The sequence below is a fragment of the Crocodylus siamensis genome, chromosome 5, assembly GCF_052110815.1.
Source record: "Crocodylus siamensis isolate JL-2025a chromosome 5, ASM5211081v1, whole genome shotgun sequence".
In the NCBI taxonomy this organism is placed as follows: Eukaryota; Metazoa; Chordata; order Crocodylia; family Crocodylidae; genus Crocodylus; species Crocodylus siamensis.
Genome location: NC_143399.1, coordinates 14,028,718 through 14,044,706, shown reverse-complemented (window position 1 = coordinate 14,044,706; position 15,989 = coordinate 14,028,718). Strand labels below are relative to the sequence as shown.

The 15,989-nt window shown below is 45.6% G+C and overlaps 1 pseudogene across 1 annotated transcript in view; it reads left to right on the top strand.

Moving 5' to 3' along the window:
• LOC149863526 (FRAS1-related extracellular matrix protein 1-like) overlaps positions 1-15,989 on the top strand; it is a 155,911-nt pseudogene that overhangs the window by 95,372 nt on the left and 44,550 nt on the right. The window contains exons 27-28 of the transcript XR_016442513.1: positions 521-930; positions 14,197-14,394. The product of XR_016442513.1 is annotated as an FRAS1-related extracellular matrix protein 1-like (transcript). The remainder of the gene's footprint in view (positions 1-520; positions 931-14,196; positions 14,395-15,989) is intronic.

The window sequence follows — 15,989 nt, the reverse complement described above, 5'->3', positions numbered from 1 at the left end:
GTGGAGAGGGTCCAGAGGAGGCCACTCGCATGATCAGGGGACAGCAGGGCAGACCCTACGAGGAGAGGCTATGGGACCTGAACCTGTTCAGCCTCCACAAGAGAAGGCTGAGTGGGGATCTGGTGGCCATCTATAAATTTGCCATGGGGGACCAGCAGGCAATGGGAGAGTCCCTGCTCCCCCAAGCACTACCAGGGGTAACAAGAAACAACGGCCATAAGTTGACTGAGAGTAGGTTCAGGCTGGACATCAGGAGGCGCTACTTCACTGTCAGGATGAAAGGGTCTTCAATCACTGCTCATGTGGGCGCCTCCTCTGTGCTCAGGTGGATTTGCCACACCAAGCAGTGATGGGATCCTGTTGTAGTGACAGACAGACCTATCTCTTCACCCTACCTTGAACCACAGTTAACTTGACAACAGTGAAGAACAGCAACATGGGGTTAATTTGCAGCAGAGAGGGCTTGGATTTTGTTTTAATCCATAACACATTATATCCTCTCTCCCTTCCTTCTAAATAGTTTCACCCATGGTCAGATGAATAGAAGTGGGCAGCTGGAGTTCAATATTGAGCACACTGATCGCATTCCCCCTACCTTGGTTAACAACAAAGGCATCCATGTAGTGGAGAGTGGCACAGGAGTGATCTCACCAGATGTTCTTCAGCTTATCGGCCTGGACTGTCCATTAAAGAACCTGACTTATATATAGTGACTCAGCACCCACAGTATGGCCACCTATACATGAAAGAGACTGTTTTGTACTGGAGCCAGTTTATACAGGTGGATGTTAATGACATGGAAGTATACTACAGACACGGCAGAGGTGCTGGGCAAATAGATAAGTGTTCATTTATAGCTACAGAAAAGTCACTTGTGGCTTTCTGGTCAATGGGCAAATGAGAGAAAAGCCAGTGGAATTTGTAATACAGGTAAGTAATATAAGCACTTTCTGTAAGACTTTTAGAGTAAGAAATATCCAAGCGAGAATCCGTTCAGGTTTAACTGCCAGAGGAGAACAAGCTCTTGGCTGAGGCTGATGAACCCTTTGGGATAACAAGTATTTGTTACCATTATTTTTCAAGTTCCTGTAGTTCTATACCGGGGGTGGGCAAAAAGCAGCCCGGGGCCGGATGCGGCCTGCCAGGCCACTCTATCTGGCCTGTGAGACCCCTAAAAAATTTAGAAAATTAATATTAATCTGCCCTGGCTGGCTGTCATGCGGTCCTCGATGGCTTGCCTAAACTCGGTAAGCGGCCCTCTGCCCAAAATAATTGCCCGCCCCTGCTCTATACCTTCAGAATCAAACCAGGAAATCTTGTGAGAAACTTTTTTGATAAATCTGGACAAATGGGTTAAAGTCAAAAGGCCGACTATGAACAACATATACATTTTAGATTATTTTTCTGAACATAGTGGAACCATCAACATTTTGAGATCAAATTACTACTAACTGTCGCTGAAGACCTTGCTTATAAACTAAATGAGGATTTTTTTTTCTCATTTTCTTGCTTGTCTAACCAGACAGAGCAGAGCAAAAAAACAAAACAAAACATTGCTTATATATATACTAACAGGTATCTTGGCTGTAAAACATAAGCCAGAAACATTAGATGATAAATAATTAGCAATGGTTATTTCGAAGGCATGGCTTTTAAAAGACTACTTAGGACAGGGTATGTTCTGTGCTGTTTATCAAACAAACTTTCATAATTTTTTAAAGTCATCTTTAAATGAATTTTTGTTTGTTGCTGGGACTTCTGCTTCTGCTCTGAACTGATTGGCAAAGGTTATACAAAAGGTTATTTATGTGGTGTGTCTGACAATCTTTTGGTGATCTCACAAGAATATTTGATTTCTCTATCAGAAATATTCCAATAAACCAATCAAAACTTTAAACTCTTACCACTGGGAGACAAACAGAAGCTTTTAAGATCCAGCCATGAGTGACGATTGCCTGCAGATTTTCTGATGCTATTCATTGATAAATTGGCCAAGATCAAGTACTCTCTATATTCTGGGAATATCTGGGAAAATTCAGATCCTAAACCTTGTGGAATATGCTGGTTTCTAATCTGTGTTGGTTGGAACAAGCCATGCATAGCACAGTAATTTCACTTTTTCTGAAAAACTCAGTCATCATGCAATTAGCTCTAATTAGAACTGGGAGACTACAGGAAAAAAATGTGAATGCCCTTCAATAAAGCTTCCTGGTCTTGCTAGTGTCCATGACTCCTTTTTGTTTGCTTATTTGCATCCATCCTGAATGAGGTGAGTTTTGCAAGAATCAAGCAATTACAAATGTCCAGGGATAAGAAAAAGAGAGAACTCCTGTTTACAAACTAAGATGACCCTGGCTCCAGTTTAGCAAAGAGTTCACTCTGGAGTCTTGGATTTGCCCCTAAGAGAGGTCGGTCTCCCAGACAGATGAGATTTGCCTTTGTCCATCATGCCAGAAGAGCAAAATTCTCCATCACCATCTTCACCAAAGGGCTTTCAGGAATTTTTTTTTAGATATCCACAGCCCCAACCATGGCATTCCTTGAAAGCACAGAACCAAAAATTGGAACTTTATGTAAAACTGCACGTGAAGAGTGGAGGGAACAGACTTGGTTGCTTGTATCACTGAGAAGATGTGCTGCAGCATTTTGTGCTGGTTCAACTTCCTAAGTGCTGCAGGCTTCGTGCCCAGGTATACTGTGTGGCTGTAGTCCAGGCAAGAGGTGACCAAGGTGTGAATAACTGATGCCAGGTCATTATCTGCCATGATGGGATGGAGTCTCCTAGCTAGCTGGAGTTGACGGAAAGAGAAACTTGATGCTGTGTGAGAGCTTAACATCAGTGCGCAATCCAGGGCTATGGCTACATGGTAAACTTCTTGTTCTCAGCGCGGATGCCCTCAAGCATGCTGTGCTGCTCTGCCCAGGCTTCTTCCTAAACTGGAAGCAATCTAGCTGTTTCTGTGCAGCACTGTGCTTGGGATGCACAGGACTGGTAGGTTACTATGCTAGTTATCCTGGTTACTTGCTGACCAGTCTGCCTGAAGGTCTGCTGTTTCAAATTTAGAAGGCAGCCATTGCATTGTAAATCTACCATGCAGATGTGTCCCAGCAGTAATTCTAGGTTGTAAACTGAATTGAGAGTATGTACTATAAACCAAAGGAGATTGTGCACTCCTTATAATTCTGCCCTCTGCATACCAGCATCACCTGCATTGAGTTTGCATTTCAGCTTCCCCTATATCAATTCCCCAGTTGATCTTGTCCAAACAGTGAGCTAGCTTGGTTGTAGTGGGGCCGTTTCAGATGGAAGATTTGCATGTCATCTACATGTGGCTGGCACTCAAGTCCATGTCAGCTGACAGTTCACCCAGTGGGCTGCATGCAGAAGTTGAGAAGAACGGCAGAAAGAAATTGATCCTTGTGGAATTCCATTTGTCAAGAGTTTAGTGGTAGAGTTCAGCTTTCCTCTTGCTACTCGTTTGAGGCTCTCAAACATAAATGACTCAGAACATTTTAATGCAGTTCCTGGCCATCAGTTTTCAGCTTAGACAGCAATAGCTCATGGTCAACAGCATTTGTTGGCAATATGTAGGCGGTGCATGTGGGTGCATGTGCACCCCCTGGGACGAGCCGTGAACTCCCTGGAAGTGCCAGCCTCGAAACCGGACGTGCCGGCAGACGTGCACTTCTGGTTTTGCCATTGGTAGTTCCAGGCTCAGCGATCGGCAATCAGTCCCCCCTCCCCCACTCCCCTGGTCAGCAATCAGCCACTGGGGGACCCCTCCCCTGTTGGCGATCTGGTGCCTCCTCCCCCCCGACTCAGGAGGCACTAGTCGCCTATGATAACATTCAGTGTTGCAGAGAGGTCTAGGAGAGTAAGAATGGGCATGTACTCTCTCTGCATTGACTGACAGTTGTGCAACAGTGACATAAAGGTGGTTTCAGTTCCTTCTGCTGGCCTGCATCTAGGTTGTTTGGGATCTAGAGTATTATGGGCCTTATTGCATGGTCATTTTGCATGGCTCTTGGAGCTCTTAACATTAACACCTGAATTGTCTGCACAGTAACACCGGGAAGTTCTAAACCCTTGTTAGGCCGCTCAAAGTTATGCCACTCCAAGGCAGGCGTATCTCTGATCTGTACTACCCAGCTTGTATTATACACAAAGGTATAGCCACAAAAATATATCCATGACTCCTTTTTGTTTGGTTATTTGTTTGCTACACCTTAGCGCAAACACCCCACCAGCCCCTATCCCATGCTGGCCTGGATCGGGCTCTCCCCAGCATCACAGAATCCTGCACTCCCCCCCCACTCCCCCCACTTACTTGTGGCTGCCTTCTCTGTCCTTGGGGAGCAGGCAGGGAAGGCTTAACTTGCTGCATGGCTGGAGAGCCCCAAGGGACAGGGGGAAAGGGGACAGCACAGAAGTAGTGTGGTGGTGGGGGTGGGGGTGGTGGGGGGTGGGATTCTTACCTTTCAGTTCTACAGGTCCCTGCTGGCCTGATGTGTGACTGCTTCAAACTGGAGCTAGCACTAACACCAACCTCATTTGTTCAGCTCACGGTGAAATGTGTAACAAGGCCCTTAGCGTCGGTCGGATAAGTCTGTAGATAGTCTTTGACTAACCTCTGTATGAGCCAGTTCAGGAATTGAGAGGCTTGATGCTGGGTGGGAGTTGGCTAGAGCTGATATATTCGGGGTATAGCTCTCTTCAGTGTCAGTTGGCCTTTGGCACATTTGAATGAAGAAAGGATCCCCTTCTCTGTGGGGTATATTGGCTGTTTGTTCACCAGCCGTTCGTGACTGGCTTTTTCAATTAAAAAACCCATGGGTTGAATTAGCAGGCTTGGGCTGCGATTCCTTTAGGGTGTCTGGAATTTCTTGATCCACACACTTTTAGAGAAGGTTTTCCCCGCCCCCCCATTTATTTTCAAGCATTTTAAACTCCCCATGGAGGGGCTTTGCAATGTCAGAAAAAGTCTCTTGGCTTGTCATACTATAGGCTTTGAATTCTTATTCATTGGGTATCATCCTCTTGCTTTTAACTAAGGGTGTGCAAAGCAGGCCCTATTCGATTTGGATTTGGATTCGGTCCAAATCAGGAACGTTAATTCGATTCATTGATTCAGATCTCTGTCCTTGATTCAATCTGGCCAAATCCAAATCTGAAGATTCAATGCTGATTCAGAGAATCGGTGATTCGGCCATAGATGCAGCTTTCAGTGTTTTGTCTACATACCTCAAGGTACCAGCATGGCTTGTGAACTCTGCAAGGTTGAGGCAGATGGAGTGTCCCACAGGAATATAGGGGGACCTCCACATGCTTGGTGGTGAACCCAGAAGTGGACCAGAAGTACTTCGAGTCCACTTCTGGGTCTGCCAGGGATGGCACTGGGGGGGGCCCCCACATTCCCTCTGGCTCATGCTTCTGGGCCACTTCTGGGGCTGCTGCTGAGCATGCTGGTGAGCCTGCCCCTCCACTTCTGTGGGACGTTCCATACACCCCAGCATCACAGCACTCATGGGCCACTTGGTACTTAGTGTTATGTAGAAAAAACATTTAAAGCTGTGTCTATGTCTGAATCTCTGAATCTTTCCAAATCTCTCTGAATCGATTCAGAGGGTTCCGATTCGATTCAGAGAGATTAAAGTGTCTCCTGATTTGATCTGGATTCGGAGATTTAGCCACCAAATCAGGCCAAATCTCCACCAAATCGAATCAGGGACTGAAGCTTCACAGCCCTACTTTTAACCTTTGTTTCCTGTCATAAGCTCTTGGAATCTGCTGTTCTTACTCTAGTGTCATATCAGTTGACTCAGTCGGGGTCTGCCAGGATTTCCTGCGTTCTTCTGTGATGGCTAATATGAGTTCCTCACCTGTAGTGATGGTGTTTATGGAAAAAGGGTCCATGCCATACTGTTGCCTGTAATCTTTGTATAGGCCAGTGGTTTGCAGGGTCAGGCTTGGGATGTAATTCATTAGGTAGCCCCCCAGGATGTTTTTCCTTGAAGATTTCTGTACGGCTTCTATGAAGTGGTCATAGTTCTCAGGCAGTGCTTTGGTTCTGACATGACATCAAGGTATTCTGAAAAGCCTTTCCAGTTTTCCTTTTTAAGGTTGCAACATTGGCAGAATTGCACTGTTATAGGTGTTACTGAGACTGCTCTGAATGTCAATTTGTCGATGTTGGGAATGAGGGATAGGGTCCCACAGGGGTGGGCAAAAATGGCATATCTGGCTGGCAGCCAGACTCCATTTCCAGCAGCCCCTGCCCGTGTCACTGTGACCAGTTTCCATGGAGACCCTAGGATTGGTGGCATCATGACAGCATGGGGCCAGGGTTTCCATGGAGACTGGCCCCAGCAGCGCTGGCAAGGCATGTTCCTGGGCAGGGAGTTGCTCCAGGGCCAGGGCTGGGATCTTGCAGTGGTGACAGCGTGGTCCGGAGCTGGGGCAGAGCCATGACCTGCTGTCTGCATGCCCCTGTGTGGGGCATTTGGGCAGTGGATCGCAGCTCTGCCCTGACTCTGCCACAAGATCCCAGCCCCAGAGCAGCTCCCTGCCCTACCGTAAGCCCTGCCAGGGCTAAGGGGGCTAGTCTCCATGGAAATCTTGGACCCACACTGTCATGACACTTCTGCTGCTGGGGTCTTTGTGAAAACCAGCCACAGTGATGCGGGCAGGGCTGCTGGGAAATGGAGTCTGCCATGGGATGGACTTTGCCTGCCCCGGTCTAATACCATTTTATTACCTAGCCCAGCAGTGGTGTTGTATACATGGTGAATATAAGGTCTGGGTTGTATCTTTTTTTCCAGTGGTCACTGTTGAATGATTCAGGTAGCTTTGGGACATGGATCAAACTCAACCGGTATAGAATCATAGAAGTCGGGTCGGAAGGGACCTTGTAGATCTTCAAGTCCGACCCCCCGCCTGGGCGGGAGAAAAGACTGGACTCAAATGACTCCAGCCAGGCAGTCATCAAGCCTCTTCTTAAAGATCCCCAGGGTAGGAGCCAGCACCACTTCCCTTGGAAGTTGGTTCCAGATCCTAGCTGCCCTGACCGTGAAGTAGTTCTTGCGGATGTCTAATCTAAACCTACTCTCTAATAACTTGTGTCTATTGTTCCTTGTCATGCCAGGGGGTGCTCGGGGAAACAGCGTCTCCCCCAAACCCTTCTGGTCCCCCCTAGTGAGTTTATAGACAGTCACCAGGTCCCTCCTCAGCCTTCTCTTGTGAACTCTAAACAGATTCAGATCCCGCAGTCTTTCATTGTAGGGTCTGCCTTATTGTCCCCAGATCATGTGGGTGGCCCTCCTCTGGACTACATCCAGAGGAGGGCCACCCAATCCAATGTTGTCCACATCCCTCCTGAAATGGGGCATACAGAACTGGACGCAGTACTCCAGCTGTGCCTGACCAGCATCGCATAGAGGGGGAGGATCACCTCCCTGGCTCTACTTGAGATGCACCTGTGGATGTACGACAAGGTCCTGTTAGCCCTGCCAACCGTGACCTCGCATTGTCAGCCCATGTTTATCTTGGAGTCAGTAATGACTCCAAGATCCCTTTCTGCCTCCATGCTCTCAAGAAGGGAGTTTCCCTTTTTATAAGTGTGCTGCTGGTTTCTACTGCCTAAGTGCAGCACCCTGCACTTGTCAGTATTGAAACGCATCTTGTTTATGTCAGCCCACTCCTGTAACCTATCCAGGTCTTGTTGCAGTCTTTCCCTCCCTACCAACGTGCTCACCTCACCCCAAATTTTGGGATCATCAGCAAACTTAAACAGGTTGCTTTTCACCCCATCGTCCAAATCGCTGATGAAGAAATTGAACAGCGCGGGCCCAAGGACCAAGCCCTGGGGGACTCCGCTGCCCACTTCCCCCCAGGTTGAATATGACCCGTCCACTACCACCCTCGTTGTACATACAAATTGTACAAACAACTGATACTGAACTGGCTTGCGCCATATGTGGATAAGCACCTAATCCCTGAACAGGGTAGCCTTCACCCTGAAAAATCAACGACTCAGCTGCTCAATCTAACTCAACATATTGAGGATGGTTTTGAGAGAAGCCAAATCACTGGAGCTGTGTTCATCAACCTAACAGCCGCCTACAATACAGTCAACCACTGACGACTCCTCCACAAGACCCTGGAAATGACAAAAGAGCTACACCTTACAGAGCTGATACAAACCCTGCTCAAAAACAGACTCTTTTTTGTCAAACTGGATAGGAGAAGCAGATGGAGGCGACAGATTAATGGCCTCCCCCAAGGAAGCATACTTGCACCACTGCTATATAACATCTATATAAATGACCAGCCAATCAATTTGGAAACATAATGTTTCATCTATGCAAATGACCTGTGCATAACATCCCAAAACACTGGCTTTGACCATGTTGAAAAATCCCCCCAGTTGCCCTAACCTCATACTACATTGAAAACCAATTACATGACAACCCAGCATAAACACAAATATGTAACTTTCATCTGAAAAATCATGAGGCCAACTGCCACCTCAACATTGCCTGGTCCCAGACCCCACTATCCCACTATTCAAACCCAGTTTACCTTGGAGGTACCCTTGATTGAACCCTCTCATACAAAGAACCCCATAAAGACAAAAGCAAACGTGAGCACTTGGAACAACGTTTTATACAAACTCATCAACTTAAATTGGGAGCTAGCCCCTTAACCACCCTATCCACTGCTCTGGCTCTCAGCTTCTCTGCTGAGTGTGCATGCCCTGTATGGGAGAGATCCATACACACCAAGCACCTCGACCCCATTCTGAATGATAGTTGTGATGCATTACAGGATATCTGAAGCCTATGTGTCTAAACAGTGTGTACCTGCTGGCTGGCATCACTCTCCCTGACATCAGAAAAGCAGTGGCCAGCAGGATAAAATCATCGAGGCAAACTGGGGATGTGAGACACCCACTGTATGACCACCCCACAGCACACAAATGCCTGAAGTCATGGAGGAGTTTCCTCACCAGCACCCACCCAAGGAGACATGACTACAGATGTGGAATGAGAGGCTGAAGAAAATACGTGATAGCAGAAAAATGGACACTCCAGCAGCCAAGTCCTTACTACCATGGGAAAGGTGGCAAGATCTCAACCACCTCTGTCCTGGGGTCGGACACTAATGAAGAAGTGGGGCTATATCATTGGTTCAACCGCTTGTGATGTATGTAACACCTGCTGCAATGCCCGCTGCATGAAGGCACCCATACAATGAAAGACCTCACAAAGTATGATAAACGAGCACAAGCATGTGGAGCAAGATGGGTGAATGTGATGTAGAGACACGAGAAGAAGAAAACTCTAGCATGACATACCAGAGAACCAAAGGGAGTTGTGTAGGCAAGGGGGAGAAAAGAGCCATTTCAGAGGTCAGCATATGGAATAGAGACTGGCATACGAGTGACAACGAATTGCCAGCTCCTTGAGTCCCCATCTGGTGGTTGGAGAGCTGGTTTCCTTTAGGAGGTTTGAGAATGTGTTGGAGTACATGGCATTTTGCGGTTCAGTCAGGGTCAATGGTTTATCTTCTTGCCTGGAACCTGGCAGGTCTCCTTGTGAGCACAGCTATAATGAAGTGATAGTTTAAAACAATGGCTGTGTTGTGATGTCTTCTGGTATCTAAGACAAAGGTGAGGTTCATGTGGGTTGGAACAGACAGAACTTGTGCAAATCCTAAGTAGGACAGTGAGGAGATGAGTTTTGAGGAGCGATTTCATCACACCGATCAACAAGGTCTAGGACAAGAAGTCTTCAGTGTTTCACCTCAATTGCCAATGGGGTATCAGTAAATTTATTTCAAGATCCATTGGGTGCTGCAGTCTGTACTTGAGCATACAAATACATGAGTTTTAACACGGATTTCATCTGAGTAACAACTGAACTTCTTCCTTCTCTTTTATTTTTGCAATGATTCAGTATTCCCTGACACCTGAAGTGTGTGTGATATAGAAAAGCAGAGCTGCACATTTTCAAAAATAGAGGGCCAGATTCAGAGCTGATCTACTTCAATGTACGCCCACCTGTTTCAGTAGAATTTGTCAATTTGCTGAGCATCTGGCTCAAAGATCTAAGGGCTTGCACAAGCCTCCAGGTATAAAAGCAACTGTGCTAGCTTGCCTGCAAAATAAGTCATTGTGACTTTAAACATGCTCCTTCCTGTGGCTGCATACTTTACTGCATATTCAGAACTGACAGGTTTAACATGTCGTCTGGTAAATCAGCTTCATGGTCACCAGAGAGAGGCACCTCTGGCAAAAGTTCAGAAGTCAGTGTTTTGGAAGGATTGGTTTGACCAGCTCTCAAGTGAGAGCAAATCCCAGACCAGATACAGTCAAACCTTAAATGACATTTAACCACTATGATGCTGGTGCTTTCTGCTGTTGAAATCCTTTTGAACCTGGATAGATGCACACCCCATTTAAATCTTTGGGTTACATTGTTGCTACCTTGTGTTTGGTATTTTTTCCCTAATTTGTAACTCAGTATCTCACATGCCTAGTTCAAAAATCTTGAGTCCTCACAGTCTATTTTGGAAATATGCCTTTACACCTTGACTTCAATAAGATTATGCTCTAGTGTCAGGACATATATGCAAAAAAATGCATCTTCAGTATTTATTGTTAAGCAATTCTTAAGGTGCCTGGTTTATTCTTGTTGGTAGCTAAAACAGCCACTTAAGAAACTTTGCTGTTATCCAGTTTCTGTGATATTTAGTTCACAGGAATTTTTAAAAATTGGTATATCAAGAGTTAATGGTAAGTAGCATCCAAATTGCATATTTCTTAAACTCATGGCCTAGTTTACTAATCAGTTGTCATAAGATGTCAGATGGGGAACCATCACTTAAGGATTGCAGAATGCAGTCAGTGAAGCAACTAATTAGTTGGACAGTGGCATGAAGGTGTGCATCCCAAAGGAAAGCGAATTATCAGAACAGGTGAAGAAAGTTTTGATAGATCAGTATCTCTATGGTATAAAACTCAACACTTGGCTGAATTACAATGATGCTGACTGCTAGGGGCAGCTTTGTTCCTTCTTTAGGGACTGTACACTAGAGTAGATTAAAATACCGTTGTTTTCCTTCTCTAGTCTATTTTCAGGGAAAAAAAACCTACCAGTGAGTGAATGCTTGAAAGAACATGACCCAAAATGTATGGGAGTTAGAATAGCTGAGCAGTTTGGGGGTTTACATTCTGAATAGTTGTGGCTTGCTTTCTTCTTCCTTCAGTGTAGCTTGCTCTTCTTCTCTGAATCCTTCTCCCCAGCCACTGCAAGAGTCAGTTTTCATTATTACTCGTAGGCATCAGATTTAGAAAAACTGAGTAACAGAATTACCTTCTGGAGGTACAGGATCCGTACTCAGCCTAGTGAAGATGGTTGTCCTCTGCCATATGAACCTTCTGGCTCTTGCCACTCCCTGGGCCTGTTGTCAGCAGGAGACCTGAGCCTACAACCTTTGGATCAAATTGCATGAGCCTCTGCAGCCTGAGCTGAAAGATTCTGCGCTATCAGCTACGGCTGGAGCAGGCTCATCATCTTCCATCTGTGGCCCAGTCACTGGTTGAACATAATAGAGCACTGCACTGAATTAGCCATGTACAACCATGCAGAACATCTCCTCCGAGGAGCTTGCTGACCCGAATTGCAGCATTCATTCAGCGAATCTGGTACAGGTGAATCCAGCTTTGGGGTATATTTTAAGCAAGGGAGGAGCTGGGAGCAACTTGCCTGGCTCCTCTTCCTCACCAGAGGAACCATGTCCTGGGAACTTGACTTATATTGAACTGCCCCTAGAATGGTGTTTCTCAACCCATGGGCCATGACCCAAAAGTTGGTTGCAAGAATATATGAAAGGTTGCCTGGCAAACTTTAAAAATGGATCAACAAGCTTTAAAAATGGATTCTCCTTTGAAAGAGAAATATGTGGGAAACTGTGGCTTTTCCCTTGCAGGCTGGCAGAGATCCAGCCTGCAAGGGGCTGCTTTGGGGGTCCCCATGCCCTACACACCCACCTCTTGCCCCAAACACTGGGGGACTGGGGCTGGGTGGCATTGGGTTGGGAGTGAGGTGCACAGGGTCAGGACTGGTCATGACTAACTGATGCTTACAAACTGGTCCTTGTACAAAAAAAGTTGAGAACCACTGGTCTAGAGGACTTCTGTAGGGCTGGAGAAGAAAAGAGAGAAAACCAGTAGGTAGAAAATCCTGCTTCTTCAGACACAGGGTCTTCCCCCTCTGTGGATATGGGCTGGGATGGATGACTTTACAGGACTTAGAGTTTTATGGCAAAGTGCTACATCTATTTATTAATAATATTTCAGTAGTGAGCTGAGGGAGAAAAGCAAGGCACATTACAAAATAGTATAATTCTAGTCAATTTAAGCATATTGAAGTACTCATTGCCTTTTTAGCCTACGTTTTTACATGTAATGTCAGCTCCCAGATTACTGCACCTGGCAGTACAGATTGGGGAGGAGGTGAGTAGCCAACAGTGGTGAGAGAACAGGTTAGGGGCTATTTAGAAAAGTTGGATGCGTACAAGTCCATGGGGCCAGACACAATGCACCCAAGGGTGCTGAGAAAGTTGGCTGATGTGAGTGCAGAGTGGCTCATCATTATCTTTGAAAACTTACGACAATTGGGAGAGGTCCCCGATGACTGGAAAAGGGCAAATGTAGTGCCCATCTTTAAGAAAAGGAAGAAGGAAGATCGGTGGATCTACAGATTAGTCAGCCTTACCTCAGTCCCTGGAAAAAGCTTGGAGCAGGTGCTCAAGGAATCCATTTATACAGCAGTTGGAGAAGAAGGTGATTAGGAACAGTCTGCATGGATTCACCAAGGGCAAGTCATGCCTGACCAACCTGATTGCTCTCTTTGATGAGCTGACTGGCTCCACAGGGATGCAGGGAGAGCAGTGGACATGATATACCTTGACTTTAGCAAGGCTTTTGGTATGGTCTTTCACAACATTCTTGCAAGAAAGCTTAGGAACTACTGATTGGATGAATGGACTGTAAGATGGATAGAAAAATGGCTGGATTGTTGGGCTCAAAGGTTAGCTATCAATGCCTAAATATCTATTTGGCAGCTGGTATCAAGGTGGAGTGTCCCAGGGGTCAGTTCTGGAGCTGGTGTTGCTCAATATCTTCATCAACGTCCTGGAAGATGTGATGGAGTACACGCTCAGGAAGTCTGCAGATGACACCATGCTGTGGGGAGTAGTAGATATGCTGGAGGGTCGAGCTAGGATTCAGAGACCGCAACAAACTGGCAATTTGAAGCAAAAGAAGTCTCATGAGGTTCAGTAAGGACAAGGTCAAAGTCCCACAGTTAGGATGGAAGAATCCCATGCATAGCTACAGGCTGAGGACTGACTAGTTAAGCAGCAGCTCTGTAGAAAAGGACCAGGGGTTACAGTGGACAGTAAATTGAATATGAGTCAGCAGTGTGCCCTTGTTGCCAAGAAGGCTAACAGCACATTGGGCTGCATTGGTAGGAGTGTTGTAGCAGACTGAGGGAAGTGATTCTTCCCCTCTATTCAGCACCGGTAAGGCCACATCTGGAGTGCTACAGCCAGTTTCGGGCCCCCACTACAGAAAGGATGTAAATAGGTTGGGGGGAATCCAGTAGAGGGCAAAAATGGTTAGGGAACTGGGGCACATGACTTCTGAGGAGAGGCTGAGGGAACTGGGTTTATTTAGTTTGGAGATGAACAGGCTGAGAGGGGATTTAGTAGGAGCCTTCAACTATCTGAAGGGTGATTCCAAAGAAGACTAAGTTAGATTGTCCTCAGTGGTGGCAGATGATAGAACAAGTTGCAGCAAGGGAAGTTTAGGTTAGTTATTAGGAAAAACTTCTCACAAGGAGGATAGTAAAGCATTTAAATGGACTGCCCAGAGAGGTTGTGGCATCTCCATCCTTGGAGGTTTTTAAGACCTGGCTAGTCAAAGCCTTGGCTGGTATGATCTAGTTAGGAACATTCCTGGTTTGAGCAGGGGATTAGACAAGGTGACCTCCTGAGGTCCCTTCCAACCCTAATTTTCTATGTATTAGCAACAAATGATTAGCCATATTATTTTTAAGCATCTTTACATCACAATGTTTTATAAATTTGCATGATACTCTTTTCTTTTCTTCTCCCTCCATAATGTGCAATAGAGAACAGCAACACAAAATACTTCCAAAGCTCCTTGTGAAAGAGAGTCTGACCATCATACAGAGCCTGCAGGATGGCAGGGTTAGAGCTCCAATCACATCTTGCCATCTGAAAGCTGCAGGTATCTACAGCAAAGACGATGATCTCATTTTCAGTCTGTCGCTTTCCTTTCTTTGGCTATCTGGAAAATTCAAAAACAGGTATTTGATTTGCACAGCAACAACTCTATTTCAGAGCTTCATTTGATTTAAAAAATGGCATTTAGAATGAAAGCAGTGGCATGTAGTTAAGGTGGTTGTTGTACAGTATTCTACTGAGTGCTAAATATATCACTTTAGTAATTGGAGTAGTTAATTGCAGCCCTAGAGAAATGACTGAATTTGAAATAAAACATGTGGAGAGATGAGAATTGGAGAACAGGAAAGAAGGAGAATGAAGGACTATGACTGGGTGATTGAGGATTGACTGGGAGTGACTGGGCAATGCACTAAATAAAGCCCTTGGCCACACTTTGAACAACGACAATAAGACCAGGGAAAAATGTTGCATTTGTTACTGATCAAGTTGTGCCTGTGTTTGTCCTGGAACAGAAATATCCCAGATTTGGCATGCACACATCACCCTTCTTTTCAGTGTTTAGTGAGCAGCTGAATGCACTACCACTTTTTGGCCATTAATTCAGTGATGCAATCCCAAAATTCAGATGCGCTTTGCAAGGTCCTGGGTAAAAAGTGTTAGTACTTCTTATCCTGTGAACCTTTATTAGGGGTTATCACTGGAAAATGAATAATGGACACCTGAACAACTACATTTTGTCTTGGGATAAAATAGTTTGTCCTGGGGCAAATGCAACACATTTGTAGCATAAAATCAAGAGTTCAATAGCTGCACAGGAGTTAAGCCCCTCCATTCTGTGTGCGGCACAGGGCTAGAGTCCTGCTGAAAGAAAATAGTATATGATAATGTAAAGACTGAGGACTGAAGGAAGAATTTCTGGCTAGGTAAAAAGGCTGGGCTTGGGTGCTAAGGGTGTGGAGGACTGAGAACGATGAGAGAGAAAATAGGATTAAGAGCCTGTGAGAGGAAGGGGCATGACTGAGATCCAGTTCATTATAGGCTATCAGTGAGACTGGACAAGGAGCTGGAGGGCTGTGAGGGGGAGACAAATTTCCAAATCAGCTGATACTGTTTCCCTTTATTTCCATTCTCGCCTCTCCACCTATGAAACAAGAATCATACCAGTCCCTTGCAAGGGTTTTATGTAGATAAATTAATGCTTTTAGGTAAAGCAGCGATGAGCACCATAGAACTGCCCATGAGGAAGTTATTGATTCCCTCTTCAGAGCAAGGTTTGTATAGCACGCAGTAAATAAAGCCCGCGGACACATTTTGAACAATGACAATAAAATAACCTATTGAATAGCTACTCAGAAAATGAGCACTACCCATTCTGTGCCCTGAACAGGGCCAGCATCCTGTGGAAAGTCTAGTATGTGATCACTTAATTAAAGACTGCATCATAACACCTATACCCAAGGGAAGCAAATTAAAGTTGCACAGGCATTTCATAACCTCTGAGCACTCAGCTTCCCAAACTTAATAGCGTTCTTGTAATGGATTCTTGTGTGTATAATTATACATAGTATCCAGGTGCCCTAAGGAATATAAAGGCCACATCTATCAGCTGGTGTAGCTCTCTGTGAAGTAAATGGAAGTATATTAGTTTACCCCAGCCGAATAGTTGATCCATGAGGCCACGTGCACACGAGCGCAGATGTTTGTTTCCCTGGGGCCA